Below are 19546 nucleotides of genomic sequence, written 5' to 3' on the forward strand. Positions count from 1 at the left end.
TAGGTTGTGAGTGCTGTTAGTGCTTTCACATGAATTTTATCGCTCAATGAACTTCTAAGATGGGAAAAAAAATAATCATTACGAACAGCTTTCATGAATAAAAAGTAAGGAGGGAAGTTTAGAGGTGGTCCCCCAAGGCTTCGTGGCATCTGCCAAATTTGAACACAAATCTAATTTCTAAACCAAGGTACTTTGCAATACACCCAAGTGATGCACCCCTCTTTATTTTTTTTAACTCCTCTCTGTCATGTGGTCTGCATAAACAACATTCCTTTTAAATGTCATTATGTCTGTTCAATCATAAATAGGGCAGAAAAAAACAAAGCCTAGCTGTAATTTTTTAAATATGTGAAAAGCGTGCAAAACCAGCAGAATCTTCAGAATTTCAAATTGTGATACAAAGCCTGGCATGTCATTATGCAAAATTACCAAAAGCCTCTTGAAGATTGACCCAGTTTGCATAGTTTTCTCCATTTTATCCAATAAAGTTAAAATATATTATTCTCATAATACAGTTGGATGATTTAGAAACACAAAATATGTTTGGCACAGATTCACAGTTCCTTAGTAAAACAAAAGACAAAGTCCCCACAATCGTTAGAAAGTTAGTTATTTATCTTGGCCGAAGACTCTGACTGTTGCCATGACACAGATTAAAACAGCACTTTTCAAATAAGGTGGTTATTTCATGTCTAGCTTTGAAAGTGCTGGGCTGAGTCCCTCTTTCAGTAATTGGAAATTCTGGACCTATCTTATTCAATGCTTCAAACCCTTGTAGTATTTCTATATGATGTTGGAGTCTGAGAACAGAATTAGGACTAGGTTAGAGGTTAACTGTGTAACATCAGTCTTTCACAAAACAAAGCTTGGTTCAGGGAACATGCCTTGACCTACCTTAACCTAAAATCTGTGTGATAATGAACCAAGTTATAACAAGGTTTTACAGTACATTGAAGACCTTTTGTGGACGTCAGAACTGCTCAAAGGAGGAGAGAGAAATACAGCCCCTTCTGGTTATAAGGGAACATATTTGTGATTTTAATTGGGTAAAAATGAGGTTACATACTTACAAAATTACATTAAAATAAAGAAAATTTTATAACAAAGGAAACAGAAACTGAGTTATTGTCTACAATATGTAAAGAGTGCTTAAAAATCAATGAAAATTAAAAACCAACCAACTACAAAGATGGTAAAAGGATATTGACAATTTATGAAAGAGGAAATCAAATGCCCAATAAATGCATGAGACACATAAAAAAATCCTACTTTTACTAAGGATTAAACAAATGCACATTAAAACAGAAATAAGACAAAAATTGTCATCTATCAAACTGATAAATATTTTAAAAATAATACTTAATAGTGGAAAATGTGCCGTGAAACATGGATTCTGAAATAATGCATGTGGAAGTGAAATTTCATACAATAATTCTGGAAAGCAATTAGGCATATTATATCATAATGGTAAATGTTTCCTTGCCTGTATGAACATATTGAAAGTAAAATGTTAGAAATGCAGTCTAATATTGGTTTCTAATAATGTATATTTATTATACTTTTATTGTAATATTTTTATAATAGAAAATTGGATGATCCTCAAATGTTCAATAAGAGGATTGGTTAAATAGTCCAGAGCTATTTGGAGATAGGGAAAAGCCAAAATGTGTTTTCTCTTCTTTCACACTAACCAGCAATTCTGATACCAGATGTATATATGTGGGGGAATCTCTCCACACACTAACCAGTTCTCCAGCAGACACCATCTGGGTGTCCTCTAATTCAAGTCAATTCTGACACTATCTACCTGGAGTTAGCATCAGATAGCACAAGCTGAGGGCTCGATTCTACAAGTCTGTCCCCCACTTTAGATGTCCATTGCAGATGGTAGTTGTCACCTCTGCTTCTGACAGACTGGCTATGAATTCAAGGTTCTCACAAACCCCTTCTTGGGTTTGATTAATTTGTTACAGGACCTCACAGAACCCAGGGAAACACTTTTCTTATGTTGACCTATTTGTTATAAAGGATAGAACAGCCAGATGGAAGAGAGGCACAGGAAAAAGCATGTGCGAAGGAGCATGAAGCTTCCAACCTTCTCCAGAAAACCACCTTCCAGTCACCTACCCATATGCAGCTATCTGAAAGCTCCTGATCTTAGTCCTTTGGAGTTTTGTGGAGGCTTCATTACTAGGCATAATTGATTATGTTATTGGCCATTGGTGATCATCTGACACTTCAGCCCCTTTCTCCTCTTCAGAGGTTGGAGGTTGAGGTTAAGGCTGAAAATCCCAACTCTCTAATCATCTCTTGGTCTTCTCAGTAACAAGCCCCCATCCTTAAGCTATCTAGTGGACCCCAGCCACTAATCATCTTATTAGCATATAAAAGACACCCATCACTCCGGAGATTCCAACTGTTTTAGGAGCTGCACATCAGGAAACAGGAACAAAGACCACATATATATTTTATAATATCACAAGGACATATCCATGGGATGAAATATCATGCCTTTATTTCAAACATCAGCTTGTAAAGAATATTTAGCTTTTTGGAAAAATTTTAATTCATGAAAAAGGAAAAATACAAAATGTAATCTATAGAATAATCTTAATTTTTTAAAAAATATACATTCTGTGTTAGCTCACTTGGGTTGCCGTAAGAGAATATTAGAGACTGGTGGATTAAACAATAGACATTTGTTTTACAGTTCTGGAGGTTAGAAGTCAAAGCTCAAGGTGCCAGCCACATTGGTCTTTGGTGAGGCCTCAGTTCCTGGTTTGCAGATGGCTGCCTTCTTGCTATGTCCTCACATGACCTTCTCTCTGTGTAGGGTGCACACTTCATGTTTCTTCCTTTTCTTATAAGGACATCAGTCTTATTGGATTAGGGTCCCATCCTTATGACCTCATTTAGCTTCAACTACCTCCTTGTTAAATCAAGTTTAGCCTGAAGCTGACTCCTTACATATTTTAAGTTTGGTGTAAAGGTTTTCTTGTATGTTGTGAACTATATATAATAAGTGGAGGTGTAAACAAACCATAGCCTACACTTGTGCCAATCACTGAGTTTTGGCCAATTAAATGTAGCCAACTGTTGGAATCATGTTGAAATAAAGCAAAAACTGAACTGTAACCTATCCAGCTGTTTCTGCACCTCATTTCCATTTTCTGCATGTTACTTTTCTTTGTCCATAAATCTTCTTCCACCCGGTGGCTGTGCTGGAGTCTCTGGGCCTGCTTTGGCTCAGAAGGCTGCCTGATTTGTGAATCATTCATTGCTTAATTAAACTCCTTTAAATTTAATTTGGCTGAAGTTTTTACTTTTATCATCCTTAAAGGCTCCACCTCCAAATATAGTCACATTGGGATTAGGACTTCAATTTGGGGACACACAATTCAGTCCACGGCATGTTTCATATTCATAAAGGAAAGGTAGGAAGCCAGTCATGGTGGCTCACATCTATAATCCTAGCACCTTGGGAGGTTGAGGTCGCCAGATTGCTTGAGCTCAAGAGTTAAAGACTAACTCAGGCAACGTGGTGAAACTGCATCTCTACGAAAAATTAGCTGGGTGTGGTGGCATGTGCCTGTAGTCCCAACTATTGGGGAAGCTGAGGCAGGAGGAGGCAGAGGTTGCAATGAGCTGAGCTCAGAGGCAAAGGTTGCAGTGAGCCGAGATTGTGCCACTGCACTCCAATTTAGAAAGAAAGAATTAAAGAAAAATAAGAAAGAAAGAAAGAAAGAAAGAAAGAAAGAAAGAAAGAAAGAAAGGAAAGAAAGAAAGAAAGAACAAGAAAGAGAGAAAGGGGGGGAGAAAAGGAGGAAAGAAAAAAAGAGAAAGAGGAAGAAAGAGAGAAAGAAAAAAAGAAAGGCAACAGAGTCTTAATATTGATTACCCTGAACCTGAGTAATGGAAATACACATCTCTTAACTTTATGGTTTTTCTTGTCCTCTTCCCTCTCCCTTCCTTGTTTTTTGTTTTGTTTTGTTTTGTTTTGTTTTCATAATCATTATGTATTATAGCAGGGGGAAAAGGGTAAACAAATGGGAAAATTGAGTCAGCACTCAAGTTTCATAGATGTGGGGAAAAATCATTAAAATTAAAATCATAAAACTGGAATTTGAGTTACATTATTTTGGTTAAAAATGGTATGTAATCTTATGCTTCAGATTGTAATCTTATGCTTCTTATGTTTCACTTCCAGAAGTGAAACAAAGGAATGAAAAGAATATTCATCTCATGAAATCACTGTGAGAAATAAACTAGATGATATATATGAAAATTATTTTGCAACCTGAGCACTAGTTTTAGTTTTTTTTTCTAAACTTCATTCATTTTAAAGACATTTGGAGACCATTTCCTCTGGGCATAAATGTCTTCTACCTGGGATGGGGATCTATATTTCTATCTATAGTTATACAAATTTCTATACCATCTAGATCTGTATCTAAGTCTAAGCTTTGATTTCTGAGAGTTAGCAGCTCACTAGAGGTAGAGAATAACAATTAGGACCATGTTAAGGAAAAGAGATAGGGCTGGGAGGTAGCAATACAAAATCAAGGAGATGAGGAGAGGCAGAAAAGGGAAAATGTGAAATAAAAAGCCAGCCAACTAGTTATACAAAACATGAGCAGAACCTCAGGCACACATTGTATAATGGTCACATGTTAATTTTATGTTCATTTATTAGCCTCTTTGCTTTTCCAGACCAAGTCTTCCTTTTCTGACAGGGCCATCAATTACAAAGACATGACTTGTTAACATCGGAGATAAGTACATGACTGGCTAACCAATCAGAAAACCTCATCCCCTGGGAGGTGGTGATTGGTTCAGAGGTGATCAAGTGACACTAGCGGGGCTAAAGACTTTTTGCAGCACTTTTAAACAAGAGTTCACCTTAACTGCTCCTTCTGAAATCGTAAAAAATTAAAAATATAGTGAATGAATGATTATGAAAACTAGGACATTTTTGAGAGTGAAAGCGGTTGCTATCCATACATATGTTGCCATGACAGATGTAAACTGGACGTATCTTGGACAAACTGTGATATGTGGTCACCCTAATTAAGGACCGTGCAAATCCAGAACTACTTAGAACTGTCATGTAGAGAGTACATGCCTGCAAATGACACCAGGAAAAAGCAATGGGAGAGAGCCAGAAAAAGAGTGCCGGTGACTTGCTTGTACATGATGTCTGATGCTGCCCACTTTTGGAATTTTCTATTTATAGGAGGCAACACATTTCACTTTTGCTTAAGAAGGATCTTGCGGAAAGTGAAGAAGAGCAGGAAGGGAGAAGGCATTTGAATGAAGACTGATGTTCTCTTCTTTGGCCTGAGGACTTAGGACACATTTGCTGCCTGATCACTGTGGCCCAGAAGCCACAGCCACTGCTGAGAGATAAAGGCCCCATGTTCCCTGTACACAGCTTCCTCAAACCCTCTCTGAGGCTCCTATGTTCACAGAAACAGGTCTGGTCCTCAAAAGGATAACTTTCTACCATTCAAAAGAAAGTTTTTCGTTTTGAGCAAGACATCACTTCTGATTTTCCTACCTTTGACATGGACTAGACTAATTAACAAATTCTAGAGGGAGAGACACTTCCAAACATCTCTTGACATTCTGGCTTCACAAAGGTTAGGAAAGCTATTTTAGAGAGGATGGAGCCTTTCTCTTTTTCCTGGGAAAGTCTGAAGAAGAAAGGGGCTATTGAGAAGTCTAGTAGATTCAGCAGCTAACACATATTGTGTTTAAATAGGCATCTTTTGTTAACCTGAGGTAGAGACGGTGTGTTAGGCCATTCTTTCTTGCTATGGAGAAATATCTGAGACTGGGTAATTTATAAAGAAAAGAGGTTTGTTTGGCTCATGGTTCTGCAGGTTGCCAGGAAGCATAATGACATCTGCTTCTGGGGAGGCCTCTGGAAGCTTCCAATGATGGTGGAAGGCGGAGAGGGAGCTTGCACATCACATGGCAAAAGCAAGAGGAAGAGAGAGGTGGGGAGGTGCCACACACTTTTAAAAGACCAGATCTCATGAAAACGCACTCACTATTGTGAGGACAGTGCCAAGAGGATGGTGCTAAACTATTCATGAGAAATCCTCCCCCATGATCCAGTCACCTCCCACCAGGCCCCACCTCCAACACTGGGGATTACATTTCTACATGAGATTTGGGTGGAAACACATCCAAACTATATCAGGTGGGTAGGTGGGTGAGGAGGTTGACCATCTTTTCAGATCTAAAGAAAGTCAGCAAATCTCCCGGGAAAAAAACTCACATGACTGGCTGTTATATCTTTCAGCCCAGCTCAGGGAGTTCTTAAACTCATAGGATCTATGAGCTCCCAGATTTATGGGCCTTGAAATAGACTTTGTAAGTACACAAAACCAACATTCTTTATTAGAGATGACACATTTATTTTCTTCATTCATTCTTCCTTTTGTGATGTCTTCTTTTCTTATTTCTCTTTATTTATAATGAATACTTATCTCTCTTTCATTTTCCTCCCTCTACAAACATCATCTATTCTTTCTCTTTAAAACTTTCTTTTTGGAAACAATTTCAGTTACATGGAAGGATTGAAAGACAAAGTACAAAGAATTATATACCCTCCACTGAGCTTCCCTACATGCTCCACTAACATTTTCCCACATTTGCTTTGTACTCTTTCTCTCCCTTGCTATCAAACTTTCTCACTCACTCTCTCTCTCAAATGCTGTCTCCTTCTCCATAAATATAAATTTATTTTCTGAGCCGTTTGGAAATAAGTTGTAGACAAGATGCCCCTTAACCCCTAAATATTTAATCATAAAAATAAAGATATTTTCTTTCACAACCACAGTAACGTCCTTACAATCCAAAAATTAGCATTGAAACACTGTTATCTAATTTGCAGAGCAAATATACAGCAAATTTCATTTTTCTCAACCAGGATCTAATCCCGGATCACACCTTGTATTTAGTTTTCCTGTTTCTTTAGACTCCCGTAATCTGGAATATTTCCTCCATTTTTCCTTGTCTTTAATGATCTTGACATTTCTGAAGGGTATCAGCCATGTACTTTGTAGAATATTCCTCAGTTAGGGTTTATCCTTCAGTATGGGCTTCTTCATGATCAGACTCCAGTAACACATTTTAGGCAGGAACAACATGAAAATGATGTGTGTCTTCAATGCATTATATCAGTAGTCTCGTAATGTCTGTTTGTCTTGTTTCTGGTAAGTCAGCTCTGACATCTTCCTTAATGCTATGTCTGCCAGTTCTCCATTGTAAAGCTACCATTTCCCTTTGTAATTTACAAGTGTCTTATGGGGACATTGAGGATATTTAAATATCCTGTTTCTCATCAAACTTTTACCCACATTGTAGCCAGTATATTCATTCTTACTTGAATCAGTTATTACTATGATGTTGGCCAATTGATGATTTTTCTAATTCCGTCATTCATTCTTAATTGATTAGTTGATATTCTATTATTAAAAAGAGCATCTTCTTCTTCTCTCTATATTAATTAATTTATATCAGCATTGATTCGTGGATTCATATTCTATTCAATAGTGTTTAGTAGGTTCTAATCTGTAATCATAATTTTGACATTTGTATGGTCTCGATTTCTCTCCCTTTTCATATTTTTCATTTTCCTGCTTCCCTTGTCCCCTTGGTTCCCTATTCCCAGCCTCCCAGCCCCATCTCTTTTCCCCGTCCTGGTCCTAAGCCCATCCTTTTCCTTTATTCACTAGATGGTCCAAAATGCATGCAGTTTCTCTTCCAGCCCGTCTTTCCTCATTTTCTGGGACTGCATCTGCCAATGGAGCAAATCTGCTACTTTCTAAAGGTGATCTAATCGTAAAGATGCCAACTGCAGTTAAGTGTCTCAGTATTTCCAAGGGTTTATAACTCGGCTATAAAAATTCACTTTAAGCTACAGCTTGACATATAATTTCTCAGCCCAGGAGTGAACTTCTTTAAGCATTTCCCTTTAATTCAACACTACTTGATTCAATGTATCTTTCATCCTCTAATAATATATGTTCATAAGTTGGTACCACATCAATACAAATCCTGAGGGTAAATATGAAAAAAGAACTTCACTGATTCAGAGTTTATGAAAAGAAAACAGTATTGATCTTCTATGTTACCCTCTCTTCTATTCCTCCTTCTACCGGCAAATCCTCAATCTATGAATCCAAAAATGTTTTCTTATGTTCAAAATAAATATATTATGGCATTTGTAGGATCCTGGCTTCTTTGCAGGGGTTTGTGTCTAATTTTTGTTTCACAATCTGGGTTCAAATTAAGGGACATCATTTGACTCAAGGATTGTCCGGATATTCTATATTTTGATAACCAGAATTTGTAGAACTGAAATATTTAGAAATATTAGTTGCAGGAGACTGGGCAACTAGCTGTGCAGCTATAGACAAATTGTAGCAAGGGAAACATGCAGGAGATTGGTATTCCAGGTCTGGCCCCCTACAGCCACTAACAATATGAGTCCAGTCACCTCAGCTTTTCTCTGACTCATTTTCCTCATCTGTAAACATAAACAGTTTTGGGTCAGGCGCGGTTGCTCACACCTGTAATCCCAGCACTTTGGGAGGCCGAGGCGAGCAGATCTAGAGGTCAAGAGATCAAGACCATCCTGGCCAACATGGTGAAACCCCGTTTCTACTAAAAATAAAAAATAAAAAATAAAAATAGCTGGATGTGGTGGCATGCACCTGTAGTCCCAGCTAGTGGGGAGGCTGAGGCAGGAGAATTGCTTGAACCCAGGAGGCGGAGGTTGCAGTGAGCCAAGGTTGCGCCACTGCACTGCAGCCTGGTGCCTGGTGATGGAATGAGACTCTGTCTCAAAAATAAATAAATAAATAAATAAATAGAAAGAGAAAAATAAACAGTTCTGGACATAATGACCCATAAGGTCCCTTCTAACTCTAATGCAGCTCTATAATCCTTCAGCTCCATGAAAACAATTGCTCCTCTATTTCGTTTTAATATGACAAAGCAACTCTAACCTGGGACTGGTAATAGTGAATAGAATAGGACTGGAGTCGTTGCTGTCAGAACAGTAGATTTAGTCAAGTCAGGAAAGAAAAAGAAAGAAAAAGGAAAATAACTAGAAAAATTCAGTGGGAAAAGTTTGCTGGTTTGCCTAGTTATTTGTTTAAACTCTTTTAATTCATTTGATCAAAGTGGTCTCCTGTGTATCCAGTCTCAAAGGGCGGTAGAGGTAGAACATCTTTGAAATTGGCTGTACATACTTTCTGTCTTTCTAGTCCTTTATTACCATATGTACAGAAGGAAGGATGCTTTCCTGGATAGAGGAAAGTATTTAGAAATCTTAAATACAGAATCAACCACTGAACCTAGTTGAGTGCCTTAGACTTAATGAGCACTACAAAGCTAGCTATTGAAGAGAATCACACTGAATCTATATAGAGCCTTTCTAGTTCTTTGACAGTTTCTTTATGTTTCTGTTAATTACTTCTCTTCGTTGTTCTATGTCTTTAAACAAAAGGTAGTTTCAAGCATTATCACTGTTTTTATCTACTTACTCTGCGTTCTCTCCCTAAATGATTTTGACCTATTTTCTGGTTACGCTTAGCTTCTGAGTGCTAATGATCCCCAGATCTTTATTTCTGGGCTTGACCTGTCTTCTGATACACAGATTTGCATTTCTAAGTACCATTTTCAACAAGAGACCCATCAGTATCCTAAATTCGACATGATATAAATGGAAATATTTGTTCTCACCAAGAAATAGGTGAGATTAGGCAATAACTTGTATTATGGTTAATATTCATATTCCTTTCGTTCCTGGCATGTTGTCTAGAAATGGTGGTGTCATCTTCAACTTTTCTCTTTACCTTATCTACTTTTTCTCATCACTGAAGCTAATCAGACTGTGTATGCTAGTCAAGTTGGTCTCCTTTTCAAGTTTCCTGTATTTAAATTCTGGCATTGACAAGAAATAAAGGAACCCAAGCCAGTCATTCTATCTCTTAAATGCTGCTTTCTTTCTTGGTTGGGTTGCAGGGAGGATTAAACTGGATCTTGCAAGTAAAGTGCCTAGCACAACTCCTGGCACATAGTGTGAACTCCATAAATGCTGCTGTTCTCTTGCTTTTATTACGTTTTCATTTTCCCCCTGCAATCCTTTGACATCCCTGTGTTACCTTCTTTTAGCATGTATGTCAGTCTGCCTTGTGGTATCCTTAGGTACTCATGTGTTGATTTTACCCAGGAAGCTAAGCTCCTGGAAGCAGCCAGTTCAGCTGGGCCCTCTGCAATCAGCCATCAGATGACCAGACAGTAAGATAACTCATGAAAGATTACATATTTAGGGCTGAGCCTGAAAATGGTGAGCTTCCCCTCAGCCATATCAATGACCTACGTTGCAATGACCAGAATTAATCACAAGGCTCCATTGTGGAGAGGGAGGGTAAGGACTTGCTATCTTCCCATGTGCTCAAGAGGGAAACAAAACAGTGTGGAGAGCACATAACAGTGTCTCTGCCCCACAAAGTGTGTGAATGGGGGAGAGGCATACAAAAAATGCAAGACAAAACAAAGACAGTGCAATTCATTTCCCCCAGATGCCTGAAGTTCCTTTACTGCAGTGTTTTCTAAACTTTGGTCATTCCAGAACCACATAAGAAATTTTGCTATGATTCTATGTGTCCTTTTTTTTTCCTTTACATGCACTTCCTTTATTAAATGTTTTTTTTTGTTTGTTTTTGTTGTTTTGTTTTTGTTTTGTCCAGGCTAGAGTGCAGGGGTGCGATCTCTGCTCACTGCAATCTCCGTCTCCCGGGTTCAAGTGATTCTCCTACCTCAGCCTCCTGAGTAGCTGGGATTACAGGCATATGCCACCAGGCCTGGCTAATTTTCGTATTTTTAGTACAGAGAGGGTTTCACTATGTTGGTCAGGCTGGTCTCAAACTCTTGACCTTAATGATCCAACTGCCTTGGCCTCCCAAAGTACTGGGATTACAGGCATGAGCCACTGTGCCCGGCCGTCTATTGTTTCAAATAGATTTTTTTCATCACTGCGATAAATAAAAAAACAGTATTTTTCTAATCTATGTCAAAATAAATCATGAGTACTAAAATAAATTCACCCATTGCTCACCTAAAACATTTTGCATAGCACAGGGATTCCACATTTTGAGAAATACTGCCTTACTGCGTTACACACACGCACATCCCCATACACATGCACAAACGTATACACACAAACATCTACACACATTTTAAGTGAATACTGTTGGGCAGATGTGTTCAGGAAATATAGAATAAAAAAGAAATTGCGATGCCTTTTCCTTGAAATGTATTTTCCTTTACCTCTTTTTTCTCTCTTTCCCTCGTTCTTCCTTTCCATCTTGCTTCCTTCCTTTTTTTCTGTACCTCTCTCTCTCTCTCTCCCTTTCTCTCTCTCTTTCCATCTTCCTCTCTTTCTTTTACATTTTGAAGAGGATGAGAGAGGGCGAGATCTTGGAAGAAATGCGTCTTTTATTAGCTCGCCACAGTACTTTTCTTGAGACATGGTGAATTATGGTCATGAAGGTGACATCCTAGCAGAATGAAAAAGTCCTGTCCAATCAAATGCCCTGTGAAGTTCTAGGGTGACCCCACTACCCTCCTTCCCACCTCCCTCTCCCATCTTCATTTCCTGAGCAAGCACTACCCTCAGCATGCCAGGCTTCTTACCACCATTTGCAACTCCACTCGTCAGAACAAAAAGCATGGCAAACTGTGCAGTCTTTCAAGGTGAATGTCAGCAGTAGCAGAACCAGCTGTGGCCATTGGGTGCAGGTCAGGTTAGCCTTATCAGACTTGGCCACAAGGCTGAAACACTGGAGTTGTTATTTTTACCCGTCCTCAATTATGCTGAAATGAGGAAAGCCTTCTAGCAAGGTCTGGGGATTCAGGACAGGACTCAAAATGGCCCAATAGGAGTACCTGAGAAAACAGTTCATTTTCTCACTGATGGAGTTTTACATCTAACCAGTAAATTTTATCGGAACCCTCTAACTCTAGTAAAATACAGCAAAGTGCAATAAATTTCACTTTATGGGTTTTACAGCTTAAAAACAGCCTCAGGCAGTCTGGTTACTGAGGGAACCTGGTTAGAGCAGTCTCCAATGGTTGGTTTCTATACGCAGGTATCAATGGAGATGACCCCATACAGGTTAGTGACCAGCCATTCAGGTAAGGTGTTACCTCCCGCTTGAACACCACTGAAGGTATGATGTAATATCTGTGTCTACACCTGTAAAGCAGGTTTTAAACAGCGAATAAAAAAAGAAATTAAAGTACTAAACACAAAGCTCCTAGCTTCCCTGGGACAAGAATAAATGCACTTCATTAAAGACAGGAACTTAGTCACTGACATTACAAGATAGCTGACTGCTTCATAAAGTCCTTTGGCCATTTTTTGTTTTTATTTTTATTTATTTATGTTTTCAAGTGGTTTTGAACTTGGAGTAAATCAAACAACATTCCTTAAGGAAAACTCTTCCAACTGTACCTCAAACAAAATATTTTTATAATTTTCCCTGAGGTAGCCTTTTGCTTTTTCAATTGGACTTTAATTGACTGTTTTCCTTACCTTAATAAGTTATTAAGACTTGAGAAGTTCTGTAATTCTAACAAGGCCTGGTCACAAAGGCAATTTGGATCACATGGGATCTCCCCCTACCAAGACTTCAACCAGCAAACTCTGATCCTATAGTTTCTTTATTTTTGTTATTTTTTAATCACCTAGGATTCATGTTGAGTCTTTGTAATGGATCTACTGTCTAAAGCCTTTTGCCTTTGTGTAATGATAAGACCCACTGGCATTTACTATTTAGCAGTCATGGTTGGAAGCACTTTATCTGTATTGCCTTGTTTCATTCTAAAAAACAGCCCATGAAGTATAGCTTTATTCTGGCCCCTTTTCAGAGAAAGACACCAATTTTCCCAGAGTTACAAAGCTAGCGAGTGGGAAAACCAGAATCAAACTCCACTTAACATCCTCCATAGGTTCTTGGACATTGCTACTTTCAGCGAAACAATATACAGCAGTTCTTCAAATGATACTGTTTTCCTTCAAGTCATTTTGTTATAACATTGATGGAAAACAGATTGGTTTGTTATAGGTCATTTGGCTTAAAGTTTCCTTTTTCAAGAACCTATGGACAATGTTATGCGAGGACTTACCACACTCCCTTCTGGTGGGCACCTGGATGGTAGATGCAGTGTTCCCCATCAAAGCATTTATGTGCATGACTTGATAAGTATGAGAGTTATTCTTTTGTCCTGAGAAGGATGAAGTTGTTTTCAAAGACCGTTAAAGAACACTTTATAGTCTTTACAGTTGGGATGGAGAGTAGGGCAAGAACCCAACCATTGGTTCTAGGTTCACTAAAAGACTGGGAGACATTGTGCTTTGGGAACTGAGTGATATATTAAGCCCAAAAGAGGGGGAAAATCCAGAGTCAGGGTATCTCACTGCACTGGCAACTCCCTCCAACCACAGACCACAGGCTCTCCCTCCTAAGAATTCATTGGCAGAAGCAGTTATGAAGCAAATGGCTTATGTGGCCGGTAGATATTCTCAACTATCTGTCCCCAGAGAGGCCTCAGGCACCCCACTCCCCATTCTCCATCTTCTATCCCAATTGTGTTTTATATTCCTTGGCGGTCCTCAGCACTGCTTCATATAAATATGCTTACCTTGTTTTCTTATCTCTCTTCTCACCAGAATGTCAGCTCCACAAAAGCAGGGATCTTATTTGTCTTGTTCATTGATCCCCAGTGCCTGGCATATGGTATAACCTTAATAAATATTTGTTGAGTAAATGAATAAAATGTAGACAGGAGATGTACCTGGAAGCCAGAAATAATTCAGAGGTGTTCACTTGTGACGGGGGAGGGTGATTAAATGTGCTGAGATGGAAGTCACCAAGTAAGAACTAAGAGGTATCATCATTTTGAACTGGCGAAGTCTTGCAAAGTTTGGTTACAAACAAAATTTCAATATAAGCATCACCACTTCCATTTTACAAATTAGAAAGCAAAGCCTCATAAAAATTAAATAAATTACTTGCCCCTGGTCCCACAGACCATATGTGGAAGAACAGGAATTTGGGACTCCATCTCGCTGTTTCTATAGCTCATGCTGTCTACTCCACCTTGTTAGTGAATGTCTACCACTGGGGCCTGTCTTCTATCTATGAGGTGGAAGCAACAACATGGGCATAAATCTCTCAAAGAACAGCTGCAACGTATCTTTTATTTTGACAGCTCTATGCAGGGCCAAAATTAAAACAAAACAAAATAAAAACAAATGCGGCCAAAGTTCATGGCCTTTGTCTGCCAAGGCACAGCCAAAACAAAGGGGAGATCTCTTTGATGTAGGTGAACTAAAATGATCTCTTCATGGTCAGCTTAAGACCTAAAAAGGTTTGTAAGCTGCAGTTACACAAAAGTGACATTGAGCTATCCTTTTTCATGGACCACATAACTCTCTAGGTACCACAGCATGGGAATGATAATGTCACAAAGAAAGAGACTGTGGTGTTAAATGTGTGAGGTCTTCTTATTTAAAGCTAGCTTATTTTCATTTTGGTTGACAATTATAGGATTTGTTGCCTTCACTGTCCTTGAAATATCTTTTCAAACAGCAGTGGTGGTGTCTTTGCCCCACCCCTTTTTCCTTCACAACTCCCAAGAGAGTTCTGAACTTTTATTTTGCCAAGTGCAAAGAGAGTCAATGAGTAGTCAATGGTTGCAACTAATCAATATCTTATCCCCAATTCAATTTCAACAATGGAGAATAAAGTGACTTTTAAAAGGAGACCAAAGGGGAATTTTGTTAAGAGCATTTCAGGAAATATATAAAGTAGGGATTAAAATGACATCTTCTGTCTTTTGCTAAGAGATTTCATTTCTATAAACAATTCTTAGGAAAATAATACTAAATGCAGAAGTGTTATGCAAAAAGCTCTTTGTTGAAACAGTACATATGATAATGGGAAATTGGAGAAAACCTAAGCAGCTACAGCAGGGAAAATGGTATGTAAGTTATAGTTACACTCATACTGGAGATATGAAGCAATAATCAAAAGATTATGAAATAACATAAGGAATTGCTTACACTTTAATGCAAAGTGGGAAAAAGTAGAAAAAAAATGAGTATTTGGTATCAGAGTAACTATTGAAAACCTTAATAAATAGGAAAAAAGATTGTAAAAAAATATACCAAAACGTTTAAAGGTCTAGATTTATATGACAGGATTAGAGATTATTTTTCTTTCCTCTATTGGCTTATATAAATTTTTCAGGTATGTTTTATGTTTATATAAGGAAAACATCCTGATACACTTTATTATTTTTAGCTTTGTTTTTAAAAGAAAGATTTCCAACTGCCTTGTAGGAAAATAAATTCATATCAAATAATTTCTATTTGTTGATGAATGTGACTTCCAGTCTGCATGAGATGAATCACCCAGCCTCTTTTAAAGCATTGGGTCTGAACTAGAAAGACATCTCTGAATATCCCTGAGAGAATCAAGTGCTGTTTCAGAAGTATCCTGGTGCCATGAGAAAACGGGGATGAACAGACCACAGTTCTTTTCATATCTGAGTCCTGTTAACATCACTAAATGAGAGAACACACTGAGTGTGGTACCTGGAATTCTGAGGTCATTCTGAAAATTCATGGCTCCTGGTATACACACTCCTTGTCTTATTATTCAGTCAACACTAATTAAAGTGTTGCTTTGAAAGGATTTTGCAGATGTAATTGAGGCCTCAAATTAGTGAACATTAAGATACAAAAAATGTCTAGGTGGCTCAATCTAATTATATGAACCCTTTAAATTCAGGTCTTGAGGTCAGCATCAGGGAATCCAGAGATCCCAAGCACGAGAAAGATTTGACACAGCCTTGGTAACTTAGAGATGGAAGGGGCCATGAGACAAGAAATATAGACAACTGTAAAGGTAAAAGTGATTGACAGCCAATAAGGAAAGAGGTACGAACCTCCAGCTTACAACCTCAAGGGACAGAATTTGGCCAACAACCCGAATAAGTTTAGAAATGGATTTTTCCCGGTGGCTCAAGCCTGTAATCCCAGCACTTTGGGAGGCCGAGGCGGGTGGATCACGAGGTCGAGAGATCGAGACCATCCTGGTCAACATAGTGAAACCCCGTCTCTACTAAAAATACAAAAAACTAGCTGGGCGTGGTGGCGCGTGCCTGTAATCCCAGCTACTTAGGAGGCTGAGGCAGGAGAATTGCCTGAGCCCAGGAGGCGGAGGTTGCGGTGAGCCGAGATCGCGCCACTGCACTCCAGCCTGGGTAACAAGAGTGAAACTCCGTCTCAAAAAAAAAAAAAAAAAGAAAGAAATGGATTTTTCCTCAGTGTCTCCAAATAAGAGCCCATTCTGGTCTCTGCACCAAAGAAAATAGTAATAATCTCTGTCTTAAAGTGACAGGTGAGTCTAAGCAGGTGACACAGCCATATGCTGCTGGTCTTCTGAGCTCCAGGAGAAATGCATGTTGTTTGAAGCTGTTAAGCTTGTGGCAGGCAATATGTTACTCAGCAACAGAAAATTAGTACACTTGGTATAGAATATTCATTGTGAGTGAAGGAAGTTTTGAGCTCTATAAACAGGGAACACTTTTACGTTACTCTCACTCCCAACTCATTTCCTAGATGCATTATCACTTCAGAACACTCTGTAGGGTATTGGCAATGATTTTTCTCCTTTAGAGATCCAGTATTAAGTTAGAGAAGAAATAGTGTTCATAGTAATAATAAATAGATAACATTCAGAGAGCATTTATCATGTGCTAGCGTTTTGCTAAACACTTAATCTGCGCTCTCCCATATAATCCCCAGAATGGTCATTTTAAGATGCAGATTATTACTATTTTCACTTTGTGTTTTAGGGATTAGAGAATTGCAGACATGTATAAATCTTTACCTGATATTGTGATATAATGGGAAATATATATATTGTCTCTGCCCCTGGTTCCTGGCACAAAGCTGCTAAAACCTTTGTAGTTTCCTAATAGGGGTGCTAGGTATATCTTTGGTTCTAATATTTGGTCTTTGATTCCAGTTCCTGACATGGTACTCCTAATCTCTTAGAATGTCCTGGGTGATACATGTGTCTCTTGTTCTAAGGAAGTGACTTTTGATAAACTACTGGATTGGAGTTGGTCACCAGAAAGACCAGGCAATAATTAGAAGCTTGGAACTTTCAGCCTCAGCCCCTGTCCTCCAGGAAGCAGAGAAGGGCTGGAGATTAAGTTAATAATCAATCTTGCCTATGTGATGAATTCCCTGAATTCTGGGGTTTAGAGAGATGCAAGGTTGCTAAACATGGAGATGGTAGGAGGGTGGTGCCCTGGAGAGAGCAGTAAGTTCAAATGCCCATTTCCCCATACCTTGCCCTATACATCTCATCCATCTGACTGTTAGTTTATATCCTTAGCAATATTTTTTCTGATAAAATGGCAAGAATAAGTAAAGTGTTTCCCTGAATCCCATGAGCCACTCTAGCTAATTAAGCAAACCTGACGGGTTCTGGGAACCACCAACTTATAGCCAGTCAGTCAGAAGTTCTAGAGGCCTGTACTTGTGATTAGCATCTGGAGTTGGGGGCAGTCTTGTGGTGCTGAGTCCTCACCCTGTGAGATCTGACTTCCACTCCAGGTAGGTATTGTTAGAATAGAGTTAAATTGTAGGACACCCCATTTGTGTCCACTGGAGAATTGCTTGCTGTGTAGGGGAAAATTCCCAAAAATCTGGTGTCAAAAATGTTTTATGTTTTGTTGAGAATATGTTAGAAGAAAACAGTTGCTTAGTTGATTTTTTGTTTGTTTGTTTACTACCATACAGAACCAAAATCCGTATCTGTCTGATCTTAACCCCATTTGCCTGGTGGAAAGTTGTGGATGGTGCTCAGAGTTCACTGTTCTCTTTCTGTTTCATATGCTCAGGTATGTTGCTAAACATAAGATGCTGGGAAACTGAAAGGAATACATAAGAGAGATGGCAACAACTTAAAAATGCAGAATAAGGTTGCTTTGAAATGAAAGTTGACAACCAATGAAATAGATTTCTTAAAATTTACTTTTCATAGAAGAACAGATAATGGAATTACATACTTAAGATAAATAATTATCTGGGCTTGGTTTACTGAGATTTTTCAACTATATTTTGTATTTTTGAATTAAAAATCTATCAGGGAAGTTTATTTGCAGTACATTAATAGCCAACTACATAAATAGAAATTACAGACTCCACCAAGAGAGACATAATCATCTGATTCTTTTTATTAAATTCTGCTAGCATAGAGATTTAGAAAACCAAGAAGTAAATTCTGTAGGACAAAGTAAGTTGTATCTGTACTATAACCATTAAGAATTATTGCCAACTATTGACAATTATTATCAACTATGAGTAACAGGGTTATGAATCTCAGACAGGCCAAGTATGAAGAGCTCACTCCAAAGCAGCACTGTCCAACAGAAATGTAATGCAGGATGCATATGTAATTACAAATTTTCTAGTAACAACATTACAAAAGCAAAATGAAAGAGGTGAAATAAATTTTAATACTTTATCTAATTTAACTCAATACATCCAAAATACTATCATTTCAACATGTAATTAACATAAAAATGTTGAGATATTTTGTATTATTTTTCATACTGTGTTCAAAATTTAGTGTGTATTTTATATCTAATAGTATTTCAGTTTAAACTAGTCACTTTTTTTCTTTTCTGTAACTTTTAAGTTTAATTTTATTTTATTTTACTTTAAGTTCTGGGATATATGTGGTGAACATTCAGGTTTGTTACATAAGTATACATGTGCTATGGTGGTTTGCTGCACCTAGCAACCCATCATCAAGGTTTTGAGCCCTGCATGCATAAGATATTTGTCCTGATCCTCTCCCTCCCCTTTCCCCCTATCCCCCAACAGGCCCCAGTGTGTGATGTTCCCCTCCCTGTGTCCATGTGTTCTCAATGTTCAGCTTCCACTTATGAGTGAGAACATTTGGTGTTTGGTTTTCTCTTCCTGTGTTAATTTGCTGAGAGTGATGGTTTCCAGCTTCATCCATGTCCCTGCAAAGGATATGAACTCATTCTTTTTTATGGCTGCATAGTATTCCATGGTATATATATGTGCCACATTTTCTTTATCCAGGATATTACTTATGGACCTTTGGGTTGGTTCCAACTCTTTGCTATTGTAAATAGTGCTGCAATAAACATATGTGTGAATGTGTCTTTATAATAGAATGCTTTATAATCCTTTGGGTATATACCCAATAATAGGATTGCTGGGTCGAATGGTAGGTCTGGTTCTAGATCCTTGAGGAATCACCACACTGTCTTCCACAATGGTTGAACTAATTTACACTCTCATAAACAGTGTAAAAGCATTCCTGTTTTTCTGCATCCTAGCCAGATCTGTGGTTTCCAGACTTATTTATCTATTTATTTTTTGAGACAGAGTCTGGTTCTATCTCCCAGG

The 19546-nt window shown here is 38.3% G+C and overlaps 1 long non-coding RNA gene across 2 annotated transcripts in view; it reads left to right on the plus strand.

Annotated features, from left to right (window-relative positions):
• The window catches only part of LOC141584874 (uncharacterized), a 53800-nt gene extending 35166 nt beyond the window's left edge, over positions 1-18634 (plus strand). For both annotated transcript variants that reach the window (XR_012518133.1, XR_012518132.1), the window contains exon 4: positions 17903-18634. This is a non-coding gene — a long non-coding RNA (uncharacterized LOC141584874). The remainder of the gene's footprint in view (positions 1-17902) is intronic.
• The last annotated feature ends 912 nt before the right edge of the window (positions 18635-19546 follow it).

The sequence above is a fragment of the Saimiri boliviensis genome, chromosome 6, assembly GCF_048565385.1.
Source record: "Saimiri boliviensis isolate mSaiBol1 chromosome 6, mSaiBol1.pri, whole genome shotgun sequence".
NCBI classification, from domain to species: Eukaryota; Metazoa; Chordata; class Mammalia; order Primates; family Cebidae; genus Saimiri; species Saimiri boliviensis.